The 15,361-nt window shown below is 44.6% G+C and overlaps 1 protein-coding gene across 1 annotated transcript in view; it reads right to left on the reverse strand.

The window, feature by feature from the left end:
- LOC144274921 (trinucleotide repeat-containing gene 6C protein-like) overlaps positions 1-15,361 on the reverse strand; it is a 137,887-nt gene that overhangs the window by 106,749 nt on the left and 15,777 nt on the right. The window contains exon 2 of the mRNA XM_077834019.1: positions 587-686. The gene's annotated coding sequence lies outside the window, so the exon portion shown is untranslated. The remainder of the gene's footprint in view (positions 1-586; positions 687-15,361) is intronic.

Below are 15,361 nucleotides of genomic sequence, written 5' to 3' on the forward strand. Positions count from 1 at the left end.
CATTTTAAATGTAATTTATATATGCTTATTCTAGCAAAGTTTCAATAAGTTTTCCTAATATCTTGCCGCATTATGCAAGATACTCTCATGTTGCCCAAATATTTCCTCCCGTCAGAGCTCCTCCTGAAAGCGTGGTTCTTAGTGAAAGGGTATGAGCAGCCTAAAATAGGACCAATAAAAACCAAACTCATGTTATTTTCTAAATTTCTTAAGACATAAAAACCATTGGTGCTATTTACAGGATGCTACACGAGTTAGATTTAATAGATTAATTAATAGATAACATATATATAGCGCTAGCCATAATTTTCAGCTGACCACTTAAATGGATATTGAATGAAATCCATGTATTTAGCAACTTCGTACACATGAGAAAAAAAAGTAGTAAAGTGGCTGGAGGTGGCGGGAGGGAGAGGAGGTACCAGTACATGGAAAACTTGAGACTTGATCTTGCAACTCTTATACAGTTAATGTGACTTCTCATTAAAACTATCTAGAATTAATTCACATGAGTAAAGGCCACAGGACCAACTCCATATAAGCGTTCAAGTAACTGCATCTCTAAAATGCAACAGTGTAGACTAACCTTTTTCTGAGCACCTTCCTTCTTTTTCTTTTCTTCCTGCTTTTTCTTTTTCTTTTCTTCCATCAAATGTTCCTCTTCTTGAATTTCTTGTTCTTTCTCCCTATTAAAAATAAGCATTGGGAAAGTTTATGAATGAGGTCAGTCGTATCAATCAAGACAAACAATATACATAATATTAATGCTACAAAGTACATCTCTCGGAAGTAAGTAATATCCGAAAACACTATTCTCTAAAGTTCCAACAAGTAGTATTCCAACAGAATTGTTATGAAAAATTCCAAACCAAAATTCCAAAGCCAAATAAAGAGAATGTCTACTTGCAAACTCCTACCAAAAGACTAACTGACAAAACTGGATTTTTTTTAAGATTCTGACCAAATCTTTCATCCCATATAATTTGATTTATATGGAATTCTAAAACATCCAAAACAACAACAACAAAAAGTAAGTATTATTGTTTGGCAAGTAAGGAGTAAGCCAGACAACTCCCTTGTAATAATAATAAAATAGCTAAATGTAAATGTAAACATGAAAGCTCAAAAATATTACCTTTTAATGGTTTATTATACCACCCCACCACAGCCACTCAAAATTAGGCCCCACCACGCCGTCACTCACTTTTACTGGGCTGGGGCAGGGAGCTGGGATGTGGGAGGGGATGCGGGCTCTGGGCTGGGGCCAAGGGGTTCAGAGTGTGGAAGGGAGCTCCAGGCTGAACCTGGATCAGGGGGTTGGGGTTCAGGAGGGGCTGAGGGGCACAAGCTCTGGGAGGGAGTTTGGGGGCAGGAGGAGGCTCCAGACTAGAGCAGAGTGTTGGACCACAGCAACTGGGAGCTGCGAGTGGCCATACCTGCGGACGCTCAGGTAAACAAAGTGTGTTGCAACCTGCCAGGGGCTTAACCTGAACAAGCTGCAAACTAAGTTTGGGGACCCTTGGTATAGGGTTATCTTTGGTTTTTCTGCCATCCTTACAATTCTAGGCTCTCTTGTAATCTTATTGCTGCTCCCTCTCATTTTTAAAATCTGCCCCTTCATTATATTCATGCACCAAGGCCTGGATCCCAACTCTTCAGCCATTCTAAAACATTGCAGCTAAAATAGTCTCTCTCTCTCTCCTCTCTTGAATATTTGCTTTTATGTGAGAGGACTTGTCTACACAATTTGCCACACACTAACTCCATGTGGACCCTGCTGACTCATATTAGCAGTTCATTAATGTGCTTTCATCTAGTCCTGTTCGAAACAAGACTAGATCAAAGCGTATTAAACTGTTCGTGTGTGTCATCTGGGTCCACAAGGACAGTTAGTTTGCGGCAAGCTAGTGCAAGATAGATTCATGTTCCAGCTTGCTGCAAACTCAATGTTCATGTAGACGGGCCCCAGCGTCTCTTCATCCTACAGTAGCAGCTATTTTTGTCAACCCAAGAAAGCCAATGAAGTGACATCAGCACAAGAAGTGCTCCTGTGGGATGGGATGTTCCATGTTCATGATATACCATTCTCAAAATGCCATTGTAGGGTCTTTACTTCGCAAAAAGAAACCCACTTAAAAGCATAAAAAGAAAAGAATTTTAAATAATAAATTTAAATTGTGTTCCCTTGTTTAAAATATAAAACAAAACAAACACCTCCCTGCATTTTGGCTTAGGGTAGAAATGCTTCCATGGATGGAATAATGTCCATCCTTGAAATGAGCCATTACTATTGGAAATATAATTTAGGATCTGAAATATTGACTGTTACATTTTTATACCAGTTTAGAATGGTACTAATTTAGCTTTCTTTATTTTATTTATTTATTTTTTAAAAAACACTTTCCACTGAGGTTGTAACACATAAACGTAGGCTTGGAAGTTCAAAGTTGAGATTCAAACAATACTGGATAAAATTGTCTTTTGTCAAAATAAACCTTTACAAAATCTAAGACCATCTTGAATGTTTATATGAATTTAAGAGTGGAGCATTATGCTGGTATGGGGAAACCTGTTAAACTAGATAGCTGAGGCAGTGCTTATAAGTTGCATTTTTCTAGACCCATGTTCTTGATGACCTGGAGCAATAATATGTTTAAGGCTGTCAAAGGTAAACATGATGCTGACCTGGATTCGGTTTTCTTTCTTTCTGAGATACAAATATATAAATTTTAAAAAATGATTGTTTCATGGTTAATGAGTTGAGATGGAACTTAGAAGACCTGGTTTGAGGCATCCGTGCAGCAAGGTACTTCAAGTATGTGAGTAGTTCCTTGAAATCAATTGCACTTCTTTTTTTAAGTATGTTGCTGAATTGAAGCATCAGTACCAGTCTCTGTCACAGACATCTTCTCTCACCTTGGGCAAGTCATTTACTTGGTCTGTCTCAGTTTCCCGTTTGTCAATCGGGGACAGTAGTTCCCTACCTCACACAGATGCTGTGAGGATAAATTTGTTCATGTTTGTGAAGCGCAGAGGTATTATGTGAGCTGCACTACATCTCTCTCCCTGAGGTTGAGTCATTATGTGCTTCCATGGACTCAGATTAATGTAGATTCTACCTTACATATTGATTTTCCCAGACAGAAAGTTCCATTGAAAAGGTAGTTTTTCCACACAACCTCTTTTTTCAATGGCAAAATGTTTCATTCAGAATTTTTTCATCTACTTCTTAACTTTCGAATTCTAAGTTTAGCTGACTTTGGATAGATCATGTAAACAAATGCAAAGCATGCATGATACAATCCACATGAATACTGTGCGGAATGAAGTACAATTAATTTAAATGACAAACTTTCCTTGACTGTGCTTGATAACAGTGTTATAAATGAAAACACAATGACCACTGCGTAATGTTAACTAAAACGAAAGCTCCTATGATCCATGTTTGGCTAGAAGAGTGGTCACCAGCCGGTAGATCGCGATCGACTGGTCAATCCTGGAGCTTCTGACAGCCAATTGTGATCTCCAGCTGCTAAAAGACCGGCGGTGCAGCGGGGCTAAGGCAGGCTCCCTGCCTCACCTGGCCCTGCATCGCTCCCGGAAGCAGCCATCACACCCTGAGGCCCTTGGGGAGGAGTACGGGAGGGGTCAGGGGTCTCTGCACGCTGCTCCTGCCAGCAAGCACTACCCCTGGAGCTCCCACTGGCTGGGAATGGGGAACTGCAGCCAATGGGAGTTGCGGGGGCGGTGCCTGCAGAGAGGGGCAGCATGTGGAGCCACACTTCCCCCTCCCCCACCTTCCTCCCCGCCAGGGGGGGCAGGGTGTGATGGCCGCTTCCGGGAGTGGTGTGGGGCCGGGGCATGCAGGGAGCCTGCCTTAGTCCCGTTGTACCACCACCTGAGGTAAGCGCCGCCCGGTGGGAGCCCACATCCCTCCCGCATCCCAACACCCATCCCTGAGCCCCCTCCTAGAGCCAGCATGCCATACCCCCTCCTGCATCCCAATCCCCAGCCCTGAGCCCCCTCCCAGAGCCAGCATCCCATACCCCCTCCTGCACTCCAATCCCCAGCCCTGAGCCCCCTCCCAGAGCCAACACCCCGTATCCCTCTTGCACTCCAGCCCAGAGCCCTGTCCTGCACTCAAACTCCCCCCTGGAGCCTGTACCCCCTTACCCCCCTCCTGCACCCCAACACTCTGCCTGTGTAAATCTCCTACTGACATCTAAACATAGCCTCTTTGCCAAACAGTATTTATATCCAACTTAAAATACAAAATAAGGATTTGGCACCACTGAGCTGAATGGTAGAAAGAGACAGTGGACGAAGACAGAAGGCCTATATTTCTGCTCTGTCCATATAGAAAACTCCCTCCCCTCCCCCCCCACCCCACAAGTTAATGCATATTCAACTTAGGAAAGACCTGTGCATGGTTACAGGTGGCTCCCTGTAGGCTACAACAATGGTGGCTGAAACAAGGCTCAGGAACTCACCAGAATAGGATGTGTGGAGCATGCAGACACATGCAGCTGCTCTCCCAACCTTACGCTAATTTCTAGAATGCTGCATATTTCACATTTTCAAAAATACCATGAAATAAAATGAACCAAAAAAAAAAATCCTCAGACAGACACTCCACAGAAGCAGCTCCTGTCCTCCTTGGCGGGGGCTGCCTCTCCACTCTGGGCACTGACATGGCGTACACAGTTGCAGCACCACTCACTCAAATATGGCCTGCCCCTGCTCTGTCGTCATGACAGAGGGCCACCAAGACAAACCTGAGCAGCACTGCAATCCAACATGCCAGGTTGCAACATCCAGAGAGGAAAGCCATGCCCAGCCCCATGGGACAGGAGCTGCTGCTGTTGGGTGAGTGCAGGGCAGGTTCAACTCTGCAATCCACCTTAGGCCTCCCACCCCACCTGCAGGCAGCACGCCACTGCTGCTCCACAGCAGCTCCAGCAGGGGAAGAGAACAGGGGAGGAGTTCCTGGGAACAGTGGGGAGGCTGCAGTGTTGGGACTCAAGAGAGGAGGTTCAATGAAAGAAGAAGAATATATAAATGGGGATGGGGCACCCAAGGAGGAGTCCCTAGATATACTGGGGTGGGGGGTACGGAGAGCTGGAGAAGAAAGCATTAGGGACTGGGAAGATCCATGGTCTCCCATGGGGTTTGTGTCATTGAGTGAGGATGGAGAAGTGGATGTTATATGGGGGTCGCAGTACTGGGATTTATATATAGTCATTTCAGGTATTTTATTAATGTAAACATAGAAAAAATTAAATGGATAAAATTTTAATAGATAAAATGAAACAAGAAATTCCCCAAAAAGCAAAATAAAAAAAGTTTTATAAAAATTCACAGGGCTTTACTGATTTCAAAGGGCCATATTCATTGCTGTAGCTATAGTTAGTCCAATGCTACCTGAAGAGGTTTAGGTGACCTCTTTCCACCACACTTACACTGCACGCAGAAATTAAGAAATTACGTACAGGTAATTTTTAAGTTGTTTTTAAATAACTCTTCTAGTGCTTTGCAGAAAGATAAGGAGGTTGGACATCATCTGTGCCGCTGATGGATTTTGAGAGTAAATAGAGCCGAGACTATGATACACAAGTCTGGTTCTGCCGAGGAGAACAGGAAAAACCCCTGTTGGAATGAACTCAGATTTGACAGAGAATTTAGGTCTCCCAAAGATGAAGCTTCATGCAGTGTTATATATTTGCTCCATCAATGCAGATTTGGATACCAATCTTGGTTAACAGTACCTGCTCCTTAGAATTTTTTTTTTTTTTTTGCGCCACTTGGTTTCCAGGCAATGCCAGATCCCTCATGGTTCATTCCATGGAGTAAACAAACGCTAGCTATTCCACTAAGCTTTCAAGCACACCCTCAACAAAGTTTGAGCCAACTGCTCTTTTAAGGCGACAGATTAAAACCAGTGCAAATTAAACTATTCTTAGGGAGTTTCTCCTCCCAGACTTTAACAGCATCTGATGTAATAAAGTCTTTACCAGACCACCACACGGCTTACATTTAAATCTTATTTCTTTTTACTGAGGTTCACCATAGAAAGATCATTTTCAATTTGTGACATGCTGCAAATGTAAGAGAGCTTGGAGACACCGAACGCCACTGAAACCGCTCTTGCCGAAGTCTCTGACCTCTTCCCAGTTAAAGTTCAGAATGAGTACTCCACACTCATCCCCCTTGATCTGTCAGCTGCCTTCAACACACTCAATCCTGCTATTCTTCTTGAAATCTTGTCTTCATGACTGTCTTCTCCTGGTTCTCCTCCCTCTCTAATTGCTCCTTCAGTGTTTCCTTTGGAGGATCCTTCTCATCCATTTGTCAACTTTCTGTGGGGATTCCACAGGGATCTGCCCTTGGTATCCTTCTCTTCTTCCTCTACATCAGTGGTTCTCAACCCCACAATACAGTCAACATTCTCAGGGCCATACAGGTAGTGTGTATGTGTGTGTGTGTGTATATATATATATATATATATATATATATATATATATATATATATATATATAGCGTGTATGCAGGCCACAACGGTAAATACGTTGAGAACCACTGCTTTATACCTTATCTCGGGGCAATCTCATCCACAAACCCAAATTCAACTACTACATCTATGCTGACAACTCTCAGATCTACCTCTCTACTCCACATTGTCTCTGTCCAAACTAAAATATCTGCTTGTCTTTCTGACATCTCCTTGTGTTTGTCTGTCAGCTCAAGCTACAAGCTATCCAGTACAATGGTTCCAAGAAGCATGGCCACGGTTAGCAGAAAAGGAACTCTGAATGGCTAGAGTCACAACTCCTTATATAAACTTACACAAAATGTATGAATTGCAAAATGGTAAATGTAATCCCAATGGTCATTTCTTTCTAGCGGATTCTGAATTCCATAGGCTGAGGTATGCACTAGTAGGGATCTGGAGAGGAAATCCTAATGGAGATATTTTAACCACTATTCACGATGCATTAAGAAGGTGCAGCTCTTTTGTCTGTTTTGTTCCCATATACTATCGTTAAGACTACGATTATGTCATGGAAATCACGGACTCCATGACTTCCATTGACCTCCAGGACATTTTCTGTCCTGGGGCTGGAGCTCCCAGCCAGCCCCACCCTCGCAGGCCCCAGCCATGGCAGGCAGGCAGACCCCCTGCATATGCCTAGCCGCAGTGGGACCCCCTGAATCTGCCCAGCCGCGGCGGGCAATGGGGACTCCACACTGCTTCCCCACCACAGCTGCAGCCAGGGAACCCTGCAGCTACCAGCTACCCAGGGCGAGGAGACTCTGCAGCATCCCAACCCCCAGGGGCACGGGGACCCTGAAGCTCCCATGCCCCACATCAGTGGAGGACCCAGCAGCAATGGGTGCTGAACACACCTACTCCTTTTGTCAGGGATATTTTTAGTGCAAGTCAGGAACAGGTCACAGGCTGCCGTGAATTTTTGTTTATTTCCTGTGACCTGTGTCTGACTTTTACTAAAAACATCCATGACCAAAAACTTAGCCTTAACTATAGTATGATGAGATCTTTCAAAAGTTCTGAAAGAGTACATTACACAAAAGATCCATATGTGATCTCCTGTCAAAATGTATATTACCGCTAGTTGTTGATGAAATAATTTGACTTTCAACATAACTTATGACAGAAAATTCTGATATCTTGAAAGAAAGGGCTAGTTTTAATATTCTATTAAAGTTATAATTGTATCTGGAAATTTAACTGTGTACCTCCAACCTGTCCTCTAAGTTCCCAACCCAACTGGTTTGAAACAGATTTATTTTTTCAACTTCAACACTTAAATTCAAAACCTGTTTGGGTACAGCACATCTCAAAACTAACCAGAGATCAGCAAACATTTTTGCTATATTAAACATACACTGTATGTTTACTATCACCACATTAACATGTCAATTACCATTATAAGGGGTACAAGTGCCACTCTTAATAAAAACCTGTTTATTTCATTTCTGAGGTTAAAGTAGCCTCAAATTCAGTCAGAAAATATTATAATTTTAATGGAGCTCAATTTTCATTACAATTTACACAATGACATCTGAATACATGTGCTTTAAATATGCTTAAAATTACACAACTAAATCTCCAAGTGGCTTCAGACAGTAGTTCTTGATTTCACTTCTAGGTACAATGTTAAGCAGTCAACTAACAGCATAATGAAATGAGAATATTTAAAAGTCTGCACAGTTCACAAGGTTATTTAAAGTTTTGATTATATTGCCATTGATAAAAACCAAGGTGTGCGTTATACATTTTTCTCCAAAGGCACTATTTGTTCTCCTTTATTATACAGGAGCAAGTTAAAAGGTTGGTTTAAAAAATATAAAAGCCCACTGAAAATAAAGCATAATTTCTTTGTATGCATTTGTACGATTTTTTTTTCATTTTATGGATACATGCAGTACTGTATCACAGGTGCTTTAAGTAACTAGCAGAGACAAAGAGTTTTACTGTACTATCACATTCTAACTGACCTGAAAGAAAACAAATTATTTAAATCCACAACCCGAAAAGCAAAATGGTTTTTCAAACTGGAGATCATCATATTGCTCAGGAGAGATCTTCTACTGGAACAGCAGGAAGGGTGGCAAATCAGAACTCAGATAAATTGAGAGACCCAAGTCAAGAAGCATGGATATTATCTATCGGCATTACATGTGGCTCTATTAGTTCACCCACCACCGTAAAAACATATTACAGTCTAGGGGTATGTCTACACTACGAAATCAGGTTGAATTTATGGAAGTCGGTTTTTTAGAAATCGGTTTTATATATTCGCGTGTGTGTCCCCCCACAGAAAATGCTCTAAGTGCATTAAGTGCAGTAACTCGGCGGAGTGCTTCCACAATACCAAGGCTAGCATCGACTTCCAGAGTGTTGCACTGTGGGTGGCTATACCACAGTTCCCGCAGTCTCCACTGCCCATTGGAATTCTGGGTTGAGATCCCAATGCCTGATGGGGCTAAAACATTGTCGCGGGTGGTTCTGGGTACATATCGTCAGGCCCCTGATCCCTCCCTCCCTCCGTGAAAGCAAGGGCAGACAATCGTTTCGCGCCTTTTTTCCTGAGTTATCTGTGCAGACGCCATACCACGGCAAGCATGGAGCCCGCTCAGGTAACCGTCACAATATGTCTCCTGGGTGCTGGCAGACACGGTACTGCATTGCTACACAGTAGCAGCAACCCATTGCCTTCTGGCAGCAGACGGTGCAATATGACTGGTAGCAGTCATCGTCATGTTCGAGGTGCTCCTGGCCGCGTGGGCTGGGAGCGCCTGGACAGACATGGGTGCAGGGACTAAGTCTGGAGTGACTTGACCAGGTCATTCTCTTTAGTCCTGCAGTCAGTCCTATTGAACCATCTTACGGTGAGCAGGCAGGCAATACGGATTGTTAGCAGTCGTACTGTGCCATCTTCTGCCGGGCAGGCAAGAGATGGGGATGGCTAGCAGTCATATTGCACCATCTTCTGCCGGGCAGGCAAGAGATGAGGATGGCTAGCAGTCGTATTGCACCGTTTTCTGCCAAGCAGCCATGAGATGTGGATGGCTTGCAGTCCTTCTGCACCATCTGCTGCCAGCCAAAGATGTAAAAGATAGATGGAGTGGATCAAAACAAGAAATAGACCAGATTTGTTTTGTACTCATTTGCTTCCTACCCTCCCCTGTCTAGGGGACTCATTCCTCTAGGTCACACTGCAGTCACTCACAGAGAAGGTGCAGCAAGGTAAATCTAGCCATGTATCAATCAGAGGCCAGACTAACCTCATTGTTCCAATAAGAACAATAACTTTGGTGCACCATTTCTTATTGGAACCCTCCGTGAAGTCCTGCCTGAAATACTCATTGATGTAAAGCCACCCCCTTCGTTGATTTTAGCTCCCTGAAGCCAACCCTGTAAGCCATGTCGTCAGTCGCCCCTCCCTCCGTCAGAGCAACGGCAGACAATCATTCCACGCCTTTTTTCTGTGCGGACGCCATACCAAGGCAAGCATGGAGGCTGCTCAGCTCACTTTGGCAAGTAGGAGCACATTAAACACCACACGCATTATCCAGCAGTATATGCAGCACCAGAACCTGGCAAAGCGATACCGGGCGAGGAGGCGACGTCAGTGCGGTCACGTGAGTGATCAGGACATGGACACAGATTTCTCTGAAAGCATGGGCCCTGCCAATGCATGCATCATGGTGCTAATTGGGCAAGTTCATGCTGTGGAACGCTGATTCTGGGCTCGGGAAACAAGCACAGACTGGTGGGACCGCATAGTGTTGCGGGTCTGGGACGATTCCCAGTGGCTGCGAAACTTTCGCATGCGTAGGGGCACTTTCATGGAACTTTGTGACTTGCTTTCCCCTGCCCTGAAGCGCATGAATACCAAGATGAGAGCAGCCCTCACAGTTGAGAAGTGAGTGGCGATAGCCCTGTGGAAGCTTGCAACGCCAGACAGCTACCGGTCAGTTGGGAAGCAATTTGGAGTGGGCAAATCTACTGTTGGAGCTGCTGTGATGCAAGTAGCCCACGCAATCAAAGATCTGCTGATATCAAAGGTAGTAACCCTGGGAAATGTGCAGGTCATAGTGGATAGCTCTGCTGCAATGGGATTACCTAACTGTGGTGGGGCCATAGACGGAACCCATATCCCTATCTTGGCACCGGAGCACCAAGACGGCGAGTACATAAACCGCAAGGGGTACTTTTCATTAGTGCTGCAAGCTCTGGTGGATCACAAGGGACATTTCACCAACATCAACGTGGGATGGCCGGGAAAGGTACATGACGCTCGCATCTTCAGGAACTCTGGTCTGTTTCAAAAGCTGCAGGAAGGGACTTTATTCCCAGACCAGAAAATAACTGTTGGGGATGTTGAAATGCCTATATGTATCCTTGGGGACCCAGCCTGACCCTCAATGCCATGGCTCAGGAAGCCGTACACAGGCAGCCTGGACAGTAGTCAGGAGCTGTTCAACTACAGGCTGAGCAAGTGCAGAATGGTGGTAGAATGTGCATTTGGATGTTTAAAGGCGCGCTGGCACAGTTTACTGACTCGCTTAGACCTCAGCGAAACCAATATTCCCACTGTTATTACTGCTTGCTGTGTGCTCCACAATATCTGTGAGAGTAAGGGGGAGACGTTTATGGCAGGGTGGGAGGTTGAGGCAAATCGCCTGGCTGCTGGTTACGCGCAGCCAGACACCAGGGCGGTTAGAAGAGCACAGGAGGGCGCGGTACGCATCAGAGAAGCTTTGAAAACCAGTTTCATGACTGGACAGGCTACGGTTTGAAAGTTCTGTTTGTTTCTCCTTGATGAAACCCCCCGCCATTTGGTTCACTCTACTTCCCTGCAAGCTAACCACCCTCCCCTCCTCCCTTTAATCATTGCTTGCAGAGGCAATAAAGTCATTGTTGCTTCACATTCATGCATTCTTTATTCATTCATCACACAAACAGGGGGATGACTACCAAGCTAGCCCAGGAGGGGTGGTGGAGGAGGAAAGGAAAATGCCACACAGCACTTTAAAAGTTTACAACTTTAAAATTTATTGAATGACAGCCTTCTTTTTTTGGGGCAATCCTCTGTGGTGGAGTGGCTGGTTGGCCGGTGGCCCCCCCCACCACGTTCTTGGGCGTCTGGGTGTGGAGGCTATGGAACTTGAGGAGGAGGACGGTTGGTTACACAGGGGCTGTAGTGGCAGTCTGTGCTCCAGCTGCCTTTGCTGCAGCTCAACCATACACTGGAACATACTGGTTTGATCCTCCAGCAGCCTCAGCATTGAATCCTGCCTCCTCTCATCACGCTGCTGCCACTTTTGAGCTTCAGCCCTGTCTTCAGCCCGCCACCTCTCCTCCCGGTCATTTTGTGCTTTCCTGCACTCTGACATTATTTGCCTCCACACATTTGTCTGTGCTCTGTCAGTGTGGGAGGACAGCATGAGCTCGGAGAACATTTCATCTCGAGTGCGTTTTTTTTTTCTTTCTAATCTTCACTAGCCTCTGGGAAGGAGAAGATCCTGTGATCATTGAAACACATGCAGCTGGTGGAAAAAAAAAAGGGACAGCGGTATTTAAAAAGACATTTTATAAAACAGTGGCTACAGTCTTTCAGGGTAAACCTTGCTGTTAATATTACATACGTAGCACATGCACTTTCGTTACAAGGTCGCATTTTGCCTCCCCCTACCACGTGGCTACCCCCTCAACCCTCCCCCTTCCCTGTGGCTAACAGCGGGGAAAATTTCTGTTCAGTCACAGGTAAGCAGCCCAGCAGGAATGTGCTCCTCTGAGTGTCCCCTGAAGAAAAGCACCCTATTTCAACCAGGAGACCACGAATGATTTCTCACTCTCCTGAGGGTAACACAGAGAGATAAAGAACGGATGTTGTTTGAACGCCAGCAAACATACACTGCAATGCTTTGTTGTACAATGATTCCCGAGTACGTGTTACTGGCCTGGAGTGGTGAAGTGTCCTACCATGGAGGACACAATAAGGCTGCCCTCCCCAGAAACCTTTTGCAAAGGCTTTGGGAGTACATCCAGGAGAGCCGCGAATGCCAGGGCAAAGTAATCCTTTCACATGCTTGCTTTTAAACCACGTATAGTATTTTAAAAGGTACACTCACCGGAGGTCCCTTCTCCGCCCGCCGGGTCCAGGAAGCAGCCTTGGGTGGGTTCGGGGGGTACTGGCTCCAGGTCCAGGGTGAGAAACAGTTCCTGGCTGTCGGGAAAACCGGTTTCTCCACTTGCTTGCTGTGAGCTATCTACAACCTCCTCCTCATCATCATCCCCAAAACCTGCTTCCGTGTTGCCTCCATCTCCATTGAAGGAGTCAAACAACACGGCTGGGGTAGTGGTGGCTGAACCCCCTAAAATGGCATGCAGCTCATCATAGAAGCGGCATGTTTGGGGCTCTGACCCGGAGCGGCCGTTCGCCTTTCTCGTTTTCTGGTAGGCTTGCCTCAGCTCCTTCAGTTTCACGTGGCACTGCTTCGGGTCCCTGTTATGGCCTCTGTCCTTCATGCCCTGGGAGATTCTGACAAAGGTTTTGGCATTTCGAAAACTGGAACGGAGTTCTGATAGCACGGATTCCTCTCCCCATACAGCGATCAGATCCCGTACCTCCCGTTCGGTCCATGCTGGAGCTCTTTTGCGATTCTGGGACTCCATCATGGTCACCTCTGCTGATGAGCTCTGCGTGGTCACCTGCAGCTTGCCACGCTGGCCAAACAGGAAATGAGATTCAAAAGTTCGCGGTTCGTTTCCTGTCTACCTGGCCAGTGCATCTGAGTTGAGAGTGCTGTCCAGAGCGGTCACAATGGAGCACTCTGGGATAGCTCCCGGAGGCCAATACCGTCGAATTGTGTCCACAGTACCCCAAATTCAACCCGGCAAGGCCGATTTAAGCGCTGATCCACTTGTCAGGGGTGGAGTAAGGAAATCTATTTTAAGAGCCCTTTAAGTCGAAATAAAGGGCTTCATCGTGTGGATGGGTGCAGGTTTACATCGATTTAACGCTGCTAAATTTGACCTAAAGTCCTAGTGTAGACCAGGGCTAGGTTTCTTATTTATAACTGTTTGAGAGTTCGGAAGTGAAAAGAAGAAAAATGTCTGTTTCCAGGTGACACCAAATATTCACAACTCATGTGACTGAGTTCTCTTATTATCTTCAGAGTCTCCTTCACATTTGAAATCACAGTTTACACTTTTAATTGTAGACAATTTGGTGAAGTCCTGTCTAGACAACTTGGCACTGACCCTTCTGGGGATAGTTTATGCTTAAACACAAACTCAAAGTTAAGTCTAATGGTGTTGCTACTAAATACAACGCATTCTGGTGTAGTTCTTACATTGGCATTCTAATGAGTTTTGTCCTCATTCATTTTAAGATCCTGAGCGCTTGCCTACACATGTAAGTTGACTAGAACAGCTATTCCACAATGGCTCCCCATGTGGACACTCTTATTCTGAAGCAAGTGCGCCTTTTTCTGGTTTAATTTATTCTACTGGAAAAAGGGACCATTATTCCAGAATAAGAGAGTTCACACGGGGAGCTATTCCAAAATAACTATTGTGCTTTAAATTCACTCCCTACCTTATCCCGGAAAAACTTCCCCATGTAGACAAACTAAATAATTGTGGTGTTGCTGAAGTAAATCCTGTACATTACATATATGCTCCTAAGTAATATTGTAGGCAACGTGAAGCATGTCAACATTCTGAAAAGGTTAAGGTATTAGCTTAGTACAGTGGTTCTCAACCCGTGGGCCGCTTGCAGCCCGTTCAGCACACAGCTGCAGCTCATGTGACATCTTTAGGGAAACACAGGTAGTACATATAGTGTGTGGTATGTGGCCTACATAACAGAGAGCTGCATGTGCAGCCCACAATAGTAAATAGGTTGAGAACCACTAGTTTAGTAGATGCTGATACACTGGCATTTCTACACCATCTTTCAGAGACCTCCGAGCATTTTATTAACAGCTTCTAATTAAGGGCTTGTCTACATGTGAAAGTTAATCTGGAAAAAGTAGGGTGTGAATTTAAAATTGGTTAACTATTCCTGATTAACTCCATATGTGGATGTTATTTCAGAATAAGAGTGCCTTAGTGCATTAAGCTAATTTTGAGAAAAGAACTCTTCTTCTGGAATACCAGTGTTCACACATGGAGTTAATTAGAAATCGTTAATCAGGAATAGCTATTGCAGAATAACCCCATGAAGACAAGCCCTAAAATCACACAACACACTTAAGTAGAAACAGGATATACACAGATAAAACTTAATCTACTACTGAAATGCTACTGCATCAAGGGTGAAATAGAGCTGCAGTTTAACAGCTCACAGAAGCACTACAACAATAGTTTAGAACAGAGCGTGAAAATATAACAGTCAATTAAAATATCCTATTGAAGGTACAGGGGAATATTTAGGCTGACACAGGAAACTATGTTAATAATTTCATCTTACTCTGACAAGTAGAGCCAATGATTTTTCATGAGGAGAACTGAAAAGGATATTTGTTTTATGCATCTCACCTAAAGGATAGTATCTCCAACAGCACAAAGTCTCCCACTACTACAGTCATTTTGACATACAGGTTAAGTACCAAGAGAAGAGGCCAAACAACTTCCTGCAAAATGTAGATCTTACTTGGAGGTTTCCGAATATTAACTCAACAGGTCCCTTTCATGTAGGGTGAAACAACTGCTTCATTACTTTTTTTCAGTATAGCTATACTGACACACAGAAGCCAATTAACGTGAGCTGGACAATAAGGGAGACCAAGCATTTACACATTACTAAGGCTATGTTTTAGTCAGGGT

This window comes from Eretmochelys imbricata, chromosome 14 (genome assembly GCF_965152235.1).
Source record: "Eretmochelys imbricata isolate rEreImb1 chromosome 14, rEreImb1.hap1, whole genome shotgun sequence".
NCBI classification, from domain to species: Eukaryota; Metazoa; Chordata; order Testudines; family Cheloniidae; genus Eretmochelys; species Eretmochelys imbricata.